This window comes from Aulostomus chinensis, chromosome 1 (genome assembly GCF_037954235.1).
Source record: "Aulostomus chinensis isolate RoL2024-O1b breed Wild chromosome 1, RoL_Achi_v1.0, whole genome shotgun sequence".
Taxonomy (NCBI): domain Eukaryota; kingdom Metazoa; phylum Chordata; class Actinopteri; order Syngnathiformes; family Aulostomidae; genus Aulostomus; species Aulostomus chinensis.
The window spans coordinates 4,753,138-4,767,530 of record NC_141320.1 but is presented as its reverse complement, the minus strand read 5'-3'; positions in this window follow the sequence as shown (position 1 = coordinate 4,767,530).

Genomic DNA, 14,393 nt, shown 5'->3' with positions numbered 1-14,393 from the left:
CCATTTCACCACCACACTGTCCTTCATCACAGCATTTAACATCAGGACTGCTCCCAGATCAGCTCCAAGATCAGAGATCAAAGACTGAAGCAGGAGATCAATGCTCAGAACCCCGAGATCAAAGACTGAATTCAGAGATCAAACACAGAATTCAGAGATCAAACACATAACCTATGGAGGCTACACCCCCCCCCCCAACAGTTTCCATTTCAGTCAAATCAATTTTATTTTTTTAGTGCCAAATCACAACAAAAGTGATCTCATGACACTCTACAAGTAGAGCAGGTCCAGCACCTCAGTCCTTCCATCAGTTAACACCCAACAATTCTCCATCAGCAAGCACATCCTGCAACAGTAGTGACTAAAACCTTCTTTTAACAGGCAGGAATGTAGACCAGATCCAGGATCAGTGGGAACTGATGTCTGCTTTGACCCCCTGGTGAAAGAATATGTCCTGTCTTGTCTCCTGTCTTCCTCCAGAAAGGTGGCAACCTGACAGCAAACAAACCCATCCTCTGAACTAGGAGTCTCAGTTGAGGCTCCATCTGAAACCAAAGACTTTGGATGAATGACTATCAACCTCCATTCTTTGTTGGACTAAACATTCATTAGTTAGCAGTTAGCTAAGCTACCTGTGGTCAAACCTGCAGCTGATGGAACACAGTAAGAGCAGGCTAGCTAACATTCAGGTTTGATTTATGAATGGAAAGAACCAGAGACAAATAGAATGACATCATCAATACAAAACCTGGTGTTACAAAGGTGAGGTGAACAATTTTAACAGTCAATCCCAAATTTAGGCCTGAAGTTAGAAAATAATATTAGCTAGTTAGCAACGTTAGCGTATTCTGCCCAAGTAGAAAACATGATTTGTTTATCTGGATGAAATAAAAATGGATGAAAACGTCCAGAACTTCCCTCCCAAATCTGATTTCTTCAACTGAAAGAACTCTAACATTTCTAGATTCATTCCCTCCAGTAAGGTCTCATTTCCAGCTCTGCTCTCCCTCCACTACTGTTCAGTGTAGTATTTATTTTACTGACTACTTCATTGACAGGTGGTAAAAATGTCTGGTGTTTCCTGAACTTAACTGAGTGCTGCTCAGTAAAGTTGCCATGACTTGAGATTCTCTTCCTGCTGGGTCCATTTCAACATTCTTATCCTTCCTAGCATTGGAGATAAAGTAGCAGTCAGGGCTGTACTTGATTAGTACTGCATATAGTACACATCAGTCACTGCCATTACACAGTGGAATGGTAGTTGAAGTACTGTTTAGCAGCAAGCTGAAAACTGTTGTGGTCTTTGACAGTTCTCTTGTTTCTGAATGAAAATCCTGTGAAGGAGAATCATGGAGACATCCTAAAAATGGCTGAGGTCTCTGAGCTGCAGCAGGTCTGAGCTGCTTTTGATGCCCAGATGATGAGGAGGCAGTGAATGGTGGGTTTGGTGGAGCTGGAAAAAGGCTGCAGGTGGGGAGGGGTCTGCTGGTGTCAGGACCTGAGTCGTTGGGTCACAGTCCAAATCCATCTTTGTCGTCATGACAGCTGGACTGCCACAACATTCGGAGGATGATAGTGGCCTGGGTCTGTCCCTGACTCAAGATGTTTTGTGTCTGACCTGAGCAACAGACTGCAACGTGGTAAGTACAGCCTAAAGATTTGCACAACAGAAGTCAATTGTCTCCCTCCTTTAATCCACTCTCAGGTATCCATTATACATTACAGGAGAGTTTGATGGCCTTCTGCTGGGTGACAGGGGTTCCCCATGCCAACGTAGGCTGCTGACCCCTTACCTGCACCCTGAACCAGGCCCCCAACAGAACTTCAACTGGGCTCACTGCAGGACCAGAGCCCGGGTGGAGATGACCACAGGCCTGCTAAAAGCCCGTTTCCAGTGCCTACGTCACCTCAGGGTGACCCCTGAGAGGGCCTGTGATATTCTTGTGGCATGTGTTCTTCATAATATTGCCACTATTAGAGGAGAGCAACACCCTGCCCTACAAATAGAAGAGCCTGATGACGACCCCATCCACCTGCCAGCTATCCAGGACAGCAGAGCCGTCAGAGACACCATATGTCAGAATCACTTTGGCATTTAATTAGCAATCATCCTCCCCACCACAGTCCAATAAAGGAACAATACACATTTCATTTGGTCTTCTTTATTTCCTAGCAATAAAAAAGCTCGTTCAGTTCACATTCCACTAGTTAACATATTCACCTGGAGCCATGCACCCCCCTCTAACTTGGGCTCCAGTCGTTCTGTTTCCAGATCTGCTTTCCTAATCTGGCGGTCCAAGGACTGCATTTCTTTGTCACTTTTTTACATTTTTCTCAGCAGGTGGACTCTGTAAAGTTCCTTTACTGGTAACTGAGAACATGAGGATTAGACAGTTGGACATGAATCTGTTGACTGAACATCTCACTGTGTCAGTGTGTGCACTGGAGGTCGAGGGACCCTCCTGCCCAGCCATGCTCTGTTAAAGAGGACAAGACTGTCTTCATACTTCAGTGTAGGCTGATGTCTCTATATTCCACCAGAATGGTAAGAAATATGAATGGGAGAAGAATCAGGAATGTATCAAGATGTGACTTCTACAGGCCTTTCTGGATCCCCCACTGTAAAGGCAGCAGACAGCGTTTGTCCATCCTCTTCGTCCTGGAGGAGAGATGTTTCAGTGACTTAAAATAACATTGAGAAAATCTTTACTGACAGTTACTGTGTCTGTTGTGGCACAAGGCAAATGGCACCAGCAGAACCTGTTGGGAAATAAAGTCATGGGTGCATATCTATATCTATATCTCTATATATCTATATATATATATAGAGAGAGAGAGAGAGAGCCATATTACATTTTATGAAGGCACTGGTGTCTTGGGGGTTGGGTTCTAAGGATGAACTCCCTCAGCCACTGGCCTTCCTAAACTCTGGCTCCTGTGCCTGTTAGAGGTGGTGGTGCTGGACCACCACCCGTTTTACGGGCGTCTGCCTTCTTTCTGTTGTCACACATTGACCCGAGCAGCAAAGTTCCTCCACGCCATCTCTCTCTCTTTTGCAGCTGCAGCGGTGTTGCACTTCTTTTTAACGCGTGTTGGAACTCTTCACATGATCGCATCAAGATTTCCAACTCCACTGACGTGAAAAACAAAGCTCTCCTCTTCTCCGTCGCCATGGTGACTCGGTGCATCGGGGCTCCATTTATGCTGGCTTTTTAGATTTGTCGTGATCGCGCTTTACCCCAGGTGGACCTACTCAGAGTTGATCAAACTGATTCAAATCCGCTGTTCTGAAACCAAAAACTCAGAGTTTTCTATCTCAGGGAAGATCAACTCAGAGATCAGGATGAAACTCAGGGTTTGATGAACCTGCTTTGTGAAACGGGCCCCTCAAGTCCCAGTCTTCAAGAGTTTCTCCCCAAACTGTCAACCTGCTGTGACTCATACGACAACCGACACACAAACATCTGTTAAAATGACTCATCATTTCAAATGCTTTTATTGTGAAGCCCTGGATGGAACACATTCCCATGAAAATGCTGCTTTTATTGTGAGGCTTGGCCTCCAAATCAGTCCACACATTCAACTCTGATGTCATCAGATCAGAAGGTGGCAGTGTTGTGTCTGTTTGTGTGTCTCTGGTTCCTCTGCCTGCCTCTGCTGTCTTCTTTCAGGTCTTCTTGATGGTCTGGCTTCTTCTCCTCCATCGAGGGGTTGCTCTCACAGAGTGGAAGCCTTGTAAACCTGGTGATTCCAAGATGGCTGCTGCGTTCATTCCTCGTTACTGTTATGGTGTTGATTCACTACACGCCCACATTGTTGTGCTGATTAGAGAAAAAGGTTATGTTTCCATCCAAGTGTCCTGCATAACTCTCAGCAAGTAACTTAACATAAGAGGTAACTTGGTTTGTAGAGTAGAAAATACTTGAAGTGGGAAAATACTTGAAGTGGGAAGACTGAGAATACTTCAATATGTGGGCCTGTGTACTTGAGCTTTGGCCTTGTTTCAGTGTCAGGAACCAATCAGAGCAGCCTCCTCCTGACTAAACAGCTCTACTCATCAAGCCCCTGACCCCAGACTCTTCTTGGTGAACTGATCAGAGATCAGATTAGTAGAGAAGCAGTGACACAAAGGGAAACTTCCTCATTCCCTGAACGCAGCTCCATCAAACAGAGCAATGCTAACTGTTCACCTGCAGTAGTGATGTCATCAGGACAGGAAGTTGATCAGACATGGGAACTTTGACTCAGATCAACCAGGGAGGGAGGAGTTCTCAGAGTTTGATTGTGCTGATGAATCATCAGAACTCTCCATCACGCCGTGGTCTCAGCGTTTGACCTGAAGTCCCAGGCTTCAAGGGTTCTCCCCAAACTCTCAGGGTGGGTCTGACCACATCTGAAGGAAGTCATTCCACCTGTGTTACACTCAATGCCATGTCTCCCTACTACAGAGATCCCTGATTCTGAATTGAGTCATTGGAGGTGGACCTCATAGCAGATAAAACTGCAGGTTCACTACCAACAACTCCAGACTCCATTGCTCCTTAAAAAAAAGATCCTTAAACAACAGAGAACAGCTGTGTGGTAGAATTCCATCACCAGGCAACTAAACAAGAGGCAGACAAGTCTTCAAATGGATAAGAAGGTCCTCAGTAGAGCCAGAGCCTCCTATTATTCATCACTAACAGAGGAACAGAAAACAGTCCAGGTTTCTTTCCAGCACTGAGCTAAACTGACAGAGTCCTGACTCTGTAGACCCTGGATTCCTTCAGGTCTCAGTAGAGACGACTTTAGGAGCTTCTTTGAGGACAACATAGGAACTATTAGGATCAAATTAATCAGCTCCTGTCCTCAAGAGATTCTAATTGACCTGTAAACTCAGTCAACACAGAAACTGCTGTTGAACCAGATGTTTCTTTAGACCACTTTTATCAAATTAACAGTCCAGAACTTCATTCAATGATGACCTCATCAAAACCTTCAACCTGTCTCTTAGATTCAAGACCTTCTAGGCTGCTGGATGAAGTCTTTCCCTCTGTGAGTCGATTAGAGTTTGTACTCATTTATGATAAATCTTAGATCTAACCAAAATTTAAACATGGTGGTCCTCAAGGTTCAGTGCTGGGGCCGATACTCTTCATTTTATATATGCTTCCTTTAGGTCATGTTATTCAAAAACACTCCATCCATTTCCACTGTTACACAAATGATACCCAGTTTATTTCTCAATAAAGCTGGATGAAGGCCAACAGTTGTCTAAACTACAAGCATGCATTCCAGACATGAAGGCCTGGATGACTTATAACTTTTCACTGTTCAACTCTGATAAGACAGAAGTTCCTGTGCTTGGCCCCAAACCCTTCGAGACACATTATCTAGTGATGTCACTGCTCTATTGTGACTCTTTATTATCAGGCTGTACTAACAAGTGTTTGAAGACTCTGCAGCTGGTCCACAATGCAGCTGCATGCAAATTGACAGGAACTAAGAAGCAAGACCCCCAAGTCTTAACTTCGCTGCACTGGCCTCCAGTAAAATCCAGCGTGGAGTTTAAAATCCTTCTCCCCGCTTGTGAAGCTCTTCAAGGACAATTCCAGTGCAAAACAAACCTAATGTGTGTTCTTGTGTTATTAATTATTTTGAAGAATTGCAGGGATGTATTTTTGCAGCATCCAAATGTAACCAAGTTTGTGCGCATACCGCAAATTAGCTCCCAACACAGGTTGAACTGAAAAGTCAAGCGGAATCTCATGTCTTTCATGATGTTTCTGGTGTTGAAGCAGGTATGTGGAGGGTGGGGAGCTGATCAGTCCTCCGAGTTGGAAGCACCTGGGCCCATTTTTGATTTACTGTTGTGTTTTAATAGTTAGATACATTCATTATTTGACTTTCAACCTGCTTCTCCCACTCTTTTCTCACAGCTTCAGTGCCATGTTTAGACAAATGGTTTCTCCCCAGTGTGCGTTCTTATGTGTTTTTTCAGATTTCCCTTGTCTGACCATCTTTTGCCACAAACTGAGCAGGGGAATGGTTTCTCCCCAGTGTGTGTTCTCATGTGTCTTTTCAGATGTCCCTGTTCTGAGAATATTTTGCCACAAACTGAGCAGGGGAACGGCTTCTCTCCAGTGTGCGTTCTCATGTGTCTTATCAGTGGTCCGTTTTCTGAGAATCTTTTGCCACAAACAGAGCAGGGAAATGGTTTCTCCCCAGTGTGGGTGCTCATGTGTCTTTTCAGTTGTCCCTTTATTGAGAATCTTTTAGCGCAAACTGAGCAGGGGAATGGCTTCTCCCCTGTGTGAGTTCTCATGTGCTTTTTCAGACATCCATTTTCTGAAAATCTCGTGCCACACACTGAGCAGGGAAACGGTTTCTCCCCAGTGTGTGTTCTCATGTGTGATTTAAGATGTCCCTGTTCTGAGAATCTTTGGCCACAAACTGAGCAGGGGAACGGCTTCTCTCCAGTGTGCGTTCTCATGTGTCTTATCAGTGGTCCATTTTCTGAGAATCTTTTGCCACAAACAGAGCAGGGGAATGGTTTCTCCCCAGTGTGGGTGCTCATGTGTCTTTTCAGTTGTCCCTTTACCGAGAATCTTTTAGCGCAAACTGAGCAGGGGAATGGCTTCTCCCCTGTGTGAGTTCTCATGTGCTTTTTCAGACATCCATTTTCTGAAAATCTTTTGCCACAAACTGAGCAGGGGAACGGTTTCTCCCCAGTGTGAGTTCTAATGTGTCTGTTCAGACATCCCTTTTCTGAAAATCTTCTGCCACAAACTGAGCATGAGAATGGTTTCTCCCCAGTGTGTGTTCTCATGTGTCTTTTCAGATATCCCTTTTCTGAAAACCTTCCTCCACAAACTGAGCATGAGAATGGTTTCTCCCCAGTGTGTGTTCTCATGTGTACATCCAACTTCCTTCTGTTTCTAAAACCTTTACTGCATGCTGAGCACCTGAAGGGACGATCATCCTCACTGACTTCTGTCTGAGATTCAGAAGGACCAAAGGTCACGTTCCTGATGATCTCTGATTCTCTTTCAGTCTTTACTTTTTGCTCTTTTGAGCTGCAATGAGTCACTTCCTGTCCTGGGCTCAATTTCTGAAGCAAATTCTTCCTTGAGCCAAAGGGTTCCTTGTGCTCAGAGGAGGCTGTGTTATCAGGTCTGACCCAATCATCCTCACTGACTGCTGTCTCGGATTCAGAAGAGTCTGACATCTGGTCTTCAGTCTGGGGTTGTTCAAGTGGATCTGGATCTACCTTGCTGGCTGGTTCTGGTTCTGGTCCTCCACACTCTTCTCCATCAGCTTCTGTTTTCAGAGGATGAATTGGGCTGCTGCTCAGAGACTCTTCTTTCAAGTTCTCCTCAGTTAGACTCTGATGAAGCTGTGGGAACTGAGGTTTCTCTTTGTCCCCTTCACTCTTCACAGGGACCAGAGTGAAGGGGAACGTGGTGATATCAGCCTCCTGCTGCCCTTGAAGCTGCCCTCCCTCCTCACTGGTCCAGAGCTCCTCCCACTCCTCTTTAATGTGGGGGGGCTCTGGGTCCTGCAGCTCAGGGGGAACCTCTTCTTTAATCACCAGCAGCTGCTCCACATCTGCAGGACACAAACAGCAACATCAGAAATCTCTTCATTTTACTCTGAAACAGTGGAGCAACAGACAGAAACAGAAATCAACTCAATGAAAAGAGACGTCCTGCTACTGACGACCAGTCAGCAAACTGGGAACAGAAACACTGGCTTCAGATGCTTGGATCAACGTTGTGTCACCCAGGTCAAAGGTCATAGTTCCCATCATATCTGCCAGTTGATTCATCAGTAATTTCTAGAATGAGATCCTGCAGGAGAATGAGAGTTAAAGTGCTGTACAAAAGTATTTGCCCACTAACCAATTTCTGATATTTCTTGCACATTTGTAACGATCATCCATTTCAGATCCAGCAAACCTAAATATTATGCGAAGATAAAACACAAGAAAGTTATAAAGTTAGTTGTTATTTAATAAGGTAAAAAACATCTGAGCCTAGAAAGGCCCATGTGAATAAATGATTGCCCCCCTGCCTCTAACAGCTGGTTGCACCACCTTTTGCAGCAATAACTGCAGTCAAGTGTGAGCGATAAGAGGCGATGAGTCTTTCACATCGCTGTGGTGGGATTTTGGCCCACTGGGTTGCACTCAGAATGACGTTTCTCTTTCTCTCTCTCTCCCTTCAGAAAGTAACAGATGAGCCACAAACTGAATGTGGACCAGATTGACTGCAGAAGCTGAAGAATCCACTGGAAAAGGCAGCAATGAGAGGACAGGTTCACCTCCTCTCTTTCCCTCCGTGCCCTGTCATTGATGCGTCTCAGCATCTTCTACAATTCTACAATTTCATTTAGCAGACGCTTTTGTCCAAAGCGACGTACAACACAAGCAAGAATTTAGACCTAATTAAGGAAAAGTCCATAGGAAGCGCAAAAGTGCTTCAGTTGTGATTTGGTCACAGGTACTGCCATCTAGTGGCAGAAGAAGTGTCGCCCCCCCCCCTTTTTTTTAAAAATATAATATAACAGACATACAACATCACACAACACAGTTAGTGCTACATAATCACTAAGGGCTGGGTCTTGGACCCTCTGACTTATTCTACCCCACAGGACAAAGAGGAGAAGAGTCAGGTTAAGTGCATCGGTGCACTCTGAACAATTGAGTCTTCAATTGTCTCTTGGGAGAGTTCCTTCTCTACTTTGTCATGGATCTGAACCCCCTACCATCAAACCATGTTCCATCAAAGAAAGAGGACTTTGGTCAACTTGGGCCATGAGAAGTCCAGAACAAATGACTTGGATATGGAGGTTTGTTAGAGTTTGCGGAGGGAAACAGGAGGCTGTTGTTGAGGAGTGGATTGGTGAGAAAGGAGAGTGGAGCTGTTCAGGTGCAAACACAGAGTTCAGGTGCTCCAAACAAGAAGCTGAGAACAGGACAAGAAGACAAACAAGAGGTTTAACAACGCCAACCCTTCAGTTTGGTAAATATCGGCTACATTGAGAGCTCTTATAATTCTGACTTTATTTTGTAAGTTGATCTCAGAATTGGAACCAGAAATGTTTTTGTAGTTTTCTTTTTTAATTTGGCCCCGAGGGACTGCCACCTGCTCCTGGTCAGGGCTTTGGGGCCTCAGGGACCCTCAGAGTTCCACCAGCAGAAGCTCAAGCCCTGTTCAAACTACGCTACTTTTGTTAGCGACAGGCCCTGTTGTTCACACCGTCGACGCTCAATCAGGCTGCTGTTCACACGACAAGATTTGTCGGCGCACAGGAGCGTTCATTAATGCCTCAGCCTGATGGGGAGGGAAGTCACTGACGCCTAAAATCTTGCAGTGTGAACTGAGCTTTAGCCTTCATGTGGGACCAGGTTGGACCGGTCTGAGGGTGAAGGTCTGACAAAGTGCAATCCAATTACATGACAACAACAGTGATCCAGAGAACCACCTTACCCCCCCCCCTCAAAACCACCACATCCTTTCCGGCCTCAAGCTTGATTTATGCTTCTGCGTCGTGGCGACGCCGTACCTACGCCGTCAACGCAGACCCCTACGCCGTAGCCCGACGTGCACCTCCAAAAAATCCTGACTACGCGTCGCGTCGACGCATAGTGACGTGAACGTCAACGGACTGTGATTGGTCCGCTCACATGACGTTTCCGGTTCAGCACAACAACACCGCTATTTTTTAAGTTTCTGTGGTGAGAGCAACACGCAAAAATAAAAATGGACCAAGCCGAAGAAAGAGTTATCGAGGAGGTTCGCAGGTATGACCACCTTTACAACTTCCATTGTTGTCTCTGTCTCTGACCCATGTGCTTTGACCGGAAGAAAACTAAGGAATTCGACAAGAGTCCCCCAAAACCATACGAAGATAAAGCCACACCCCTCTAGTGGCTTGGCGGTGAATTACAGAGCAACGCGTTCCCTCGACGCAGAACTATAAATGCACAATGACGACGTAGGGGCTACGGCGTCGCCACGATGCAGAAGCATAAATCAGGCTTCAGTCACCACCATGTGCCCCCTTCACATTCCTGTCTGCCCCCTTACATATGCCTGTCTAGAACCGGCCCTGCTGCAGCTCCACTTCCTGGACTGAATGAGGGGCCCAGCAGGTCCCTGCGGGGACTCACCTGCTCTGTCCAGCCTGACTCGGGGCTTCAGCACGGCATCGAGCAGCAACCTCTGCCGGCGGTTCTCCCGCTCGTACTCCGCCACGGTTTCCTCCAGCAGAGCCACGATCTGCTCCGCGGCCGCCGCCAGCCGCTCGGTGAGCAGCGCTCTCAGCACCGGGACTCCAGCCGCTGAGTCTCCTTCTCCCAGCTGCAGCAGGAAGTCTTCAGCGGCGGCGAGGATCCGCTCCTGGACCGACACCCGCAGCAGCTGCGCGGCGCACATGTTGAGGCTCTACCGGCGCCACTCAGCCTTCAGGAGACAAAGACCGAGGCCGGGGCTTCACGGACTTCTCCTTCTTTCCTTGTTGTGTTCAAAGCTTCCCGCGTCTTCTTCTCGTTTTGTGAAGCGCGTATTGATGACGTATGTGGTGACGTCCAAAGCCTCGCCAGCCAGCAGTGACCACGTGACTGATTCAGGCCCTGCTTCTCCGGCTTGGCGTGAGATTCTAAATGTAAAGCAGTGAAACGCCGTGGTTTCCTCCCTCTGGTTCGCGCGTCTGTTGCAGCTTCGTTTCCATCACAGCTCTCTCAGCCCCATCAGCCATGTTGTTCATCATCGTGTTGGTTTTTGGAAATTGTACTAAAAGGACGGTTTGTTTGTTTGTTTGTTTTTTCTTTAAATGACCTGTGGCAGCACTTGGATGATGAAGTGGGGAGACTTGGAAGAAGTGGAACTCCAGCGAGTACATCAAGTACAGCGAGTACATCAAGTACATCAAGTACAGCGATACTAGCAGATACTGGACGGACTCAAGATCCTCTGGTGCACTGAAGAGCCAGCAGACTGCCTGTCCCAGCCTCTTCCTGCTGGCCACAGACTTCCTGTGCAGGCCGTCATCATCAGGACCATGTGAGCGTGTGTTCTCCATGGCAGGAGAAATCGCTTCAAGAAACCCAACAGACTTGATTTGAAAACGTTGGAAAAACTTCTTTTTTAATAAAAAATTGTAAAAACAAAGCGTCCTCAGTCCCATCACTTTCACTGAGACTTTCACATCATGGTCCCATTGTTCAAAGACATGGAACGATCCAGTATGAACGCAAAGACTTCAATGATCTCATTGTGTTCACGGGTCATCAAATCAGTGTCAGTTCAGTCGGTCAAGCCTGCAGGGAAGTTTACAGTCCAGCAGGTGTCAGTATTCAGTGACAGTAACACAGTGTCATGGCGTCCACAGGCTTCATGACGCCTCATCCACCCTTCACTCCTGTCTCGTCCTTGTGTGCTCACTCCAGCCCGTTGATCCACAGTTCCTGCCACAGCCTCTACCTTGTTAATGCAGCCGTGCCTGTCTTGTGTTCTTCAGCCTCTGAGAGTTTTTGAAAGTTTTATCCGATAGTCTAGATTTAGTGGATACGTTTGCAGCTGTTTGGTTTCTCTGCTCGGAGTACAAGAACATCAACGTCCCTTGCCGTGAACCCTGCTTCTGTCCTGAGTCTGAGCCTGGTCCTGTCAATCACAATGATCCAATTTTTGGAACTGACCATATTTTTCTTTCAAAAACAAAAGAAATCAAGAGAGCGATTCCTCAGTGATGGAATGAAAAGATCTTCCTCACAAACGTGGACGATACAAAGCTCTCTTCCTCTTCATCTCCAATTATTTGACCAAATTTGGCCGTCAAACTGGAGAGAAAACTCAGCCCTGTTGAACTCTGGCACCTTTCCATTTACAAATAACACGTGTCCACGTGACAAAGTGTGTGAGCAGGAAGGAAGGGAGGAGGGGGGCTGAGAAAATAACAGCAGATCCCTGGATGGAGACCCCGTGCTCTTCTCTCCACCTCTCTTCCTCCCTGCTCTCTCCACCCCTCTTGAACAACACTGCAGGTGAACAGTTAGCATTGCTCTGTTTGATGAAGCTGCGTTCAGGGAATGAGGAAGTTTCCCTTTGTGTCACTGCTTCTCTATTAATCTGATCTCTGATCAGTTCACCAAGAAGAGTCTGGGGTCAGGGGCTTGATGAGTAGAGCTGTTTAGTCAGGAGGAGGCTGCTCTGATTGGTTCCTGACACTGAAACAAGGCCAAAGCTCAAGTACACAGGCTCACATATTGAAGTATTCTCAGTCTTCCCACTTCAAGTATTTTCTCACTTCAAGTATTTTCTACTCTGCACACCAAGTTACCTCTTATGTTAAGTTACTAGCTGAGAGTTATGCAGGACACTTGGATGGAAACATAACCTTTTTCTCTAATCAGCACAACAATGTGGGCGTGGAGTGAATCAACACCATAACAGTAACGAGGAATGAACGCAGCAGCCATCTTGGAATCACCAGGTTTACAAGGCTTCCACTCGGTGAGAGCAACCCCTCGATGGAGGAGAAGAAGCCGGACCATCAAGAAGACCTGAAAGAAGACAGCAGAGGCAGGAAGAGGAACCAGAGACACACAAACAGACACAACACTGCCACCTTCTGATCTGATGACATCAGAGTTGAATGTGTGGACTATTTGGAGGCCAAGCCTCACAATAAAAGCAGCATTTTCATGGGAATGTGTTCCATCCAGGGCTGCACGGTGGTGCAGTGGTCAGCACTGTCTCCTCACAGCAAGAAGGTTCCTGGTTCCAGTCCCGGCTCCAGCACAGGATCTCTCTGTGTGAGTCTCCATGTTCTCCTGTTCCTGTGTGGGTTCTCTCTGGTACTCCAGCTTCCTCCCACAGTCCAAAGACATCAAGAGGGGACCAGGTTAATCCAGACTCTAAATTGACTGTAGGTGTGACTGTGAGAGCGAATGGTTGTCTGTCTCTATGTGTTGGACCTGTGATGGACTGGTGACCTGTCCAGGGTGAACCCTGCCTCTCGCCTGAAGATACTGGCATAGGCTATGGACATCAGGCAGCTGGTGTGTTGGTGGATCTGTGGATCCTGCTGGAAGAAGCAGGGTGGAGCTCTGAATGGTTCCTGTCTCAAAGAGCTTCTCTGTGCAGCTCCCATCAGCTCCTAAAAACAGGAAACCAGCAGATTCACTGTTGAACGGTGGCATTAAAATGATGCCAGTGCTGGTTGTCTCTGTCTAAGGGTTGTGAGGGCATCCAGCTGCAGCCAGGAGACAAACAGGGATGCTGCTTGAGGACATCATCCAGGAGGCTGTCCATGGGGTGGAGCTGGGGTCTCAGACTGGGGACATTGGACAAGAACTTCTCAGAGGAAACTCATCATGGTGGCTCAGTGAAGAAAACTAGACCTGAGCTGCCTGCTGGAACCTAGCAGGTGAAGGACAGAGCTCCACCTCTTTAGAGACACCACCACTGTGGGCTCATGTTGGCAAAAGAAGTGGGTCAGTATTTGACACACACACACACACACACACACACACACACACACACACACACACACACACACACACACACACATGCATGTTCTTACACACAGAGACTTTTCCTCTGTTTTTGTTTTTTACTGGTTTTGAACCAGTAACTGGTTTCTGTTGGTTTGATTTGCTTGACTGGTTGTTGTTTGTTGACCTTCCAAATCCACATTTTGGGTTCTGGCTTGTTCTGCTTTTCATTTTGTGTTTGTATTAAAGTTCTGTTACTGAAAAAGAGACTTCTTTCTCTTTTTCTTGAAGTAAATATATGAGGGTCTAAACTGACCCATAACACCATGGATGTTCCAATAGTTAATGATATTAAAATGAATACTAAATCAAACCAGTCCATGTCAGAGATGTGTTCTAACACCCTCAGTAACGGTCAGGAAACACAACAACCTTTGGTTCATTTCTAGGATTTTCTTGAGGTTCATTTTACCATTTTTTAAACTGAAATCGAGGGTTTAGTGACTATAAAAAGGTCCAGAGGCCCACAACTAAATCTTCAAACCAATATTTCCATGGATAAGGAAGCCTAACAAGGTCACCAAGAGATGGAAACAACTTGGAGGATAGAAAATTGTTTTTAGTTTATTTGACAGCTGATTGAAGACGTGGGTCAAAACTGACCGTGACCATAGAGATGGGAACAGAAAGCTGACACAGAGGAAGGTTCCAGCTCTGAAAAAGGAGTTTGATCAAAATCTTGAACTGCCAGTAGAAATATCCTTTTGTATGTTGACCTTTGTTGACAGAAGTCACTTTAGCTTGGCAGTGAAAAGAATGGCTGCTAGCTTGACAAAGAGCTGCACAAACCAGGTTCAAGCTGGACTTTGGACCCTGGTATCTGCAACGACTCCATCAGCTCCTAATCTAGCAGCTC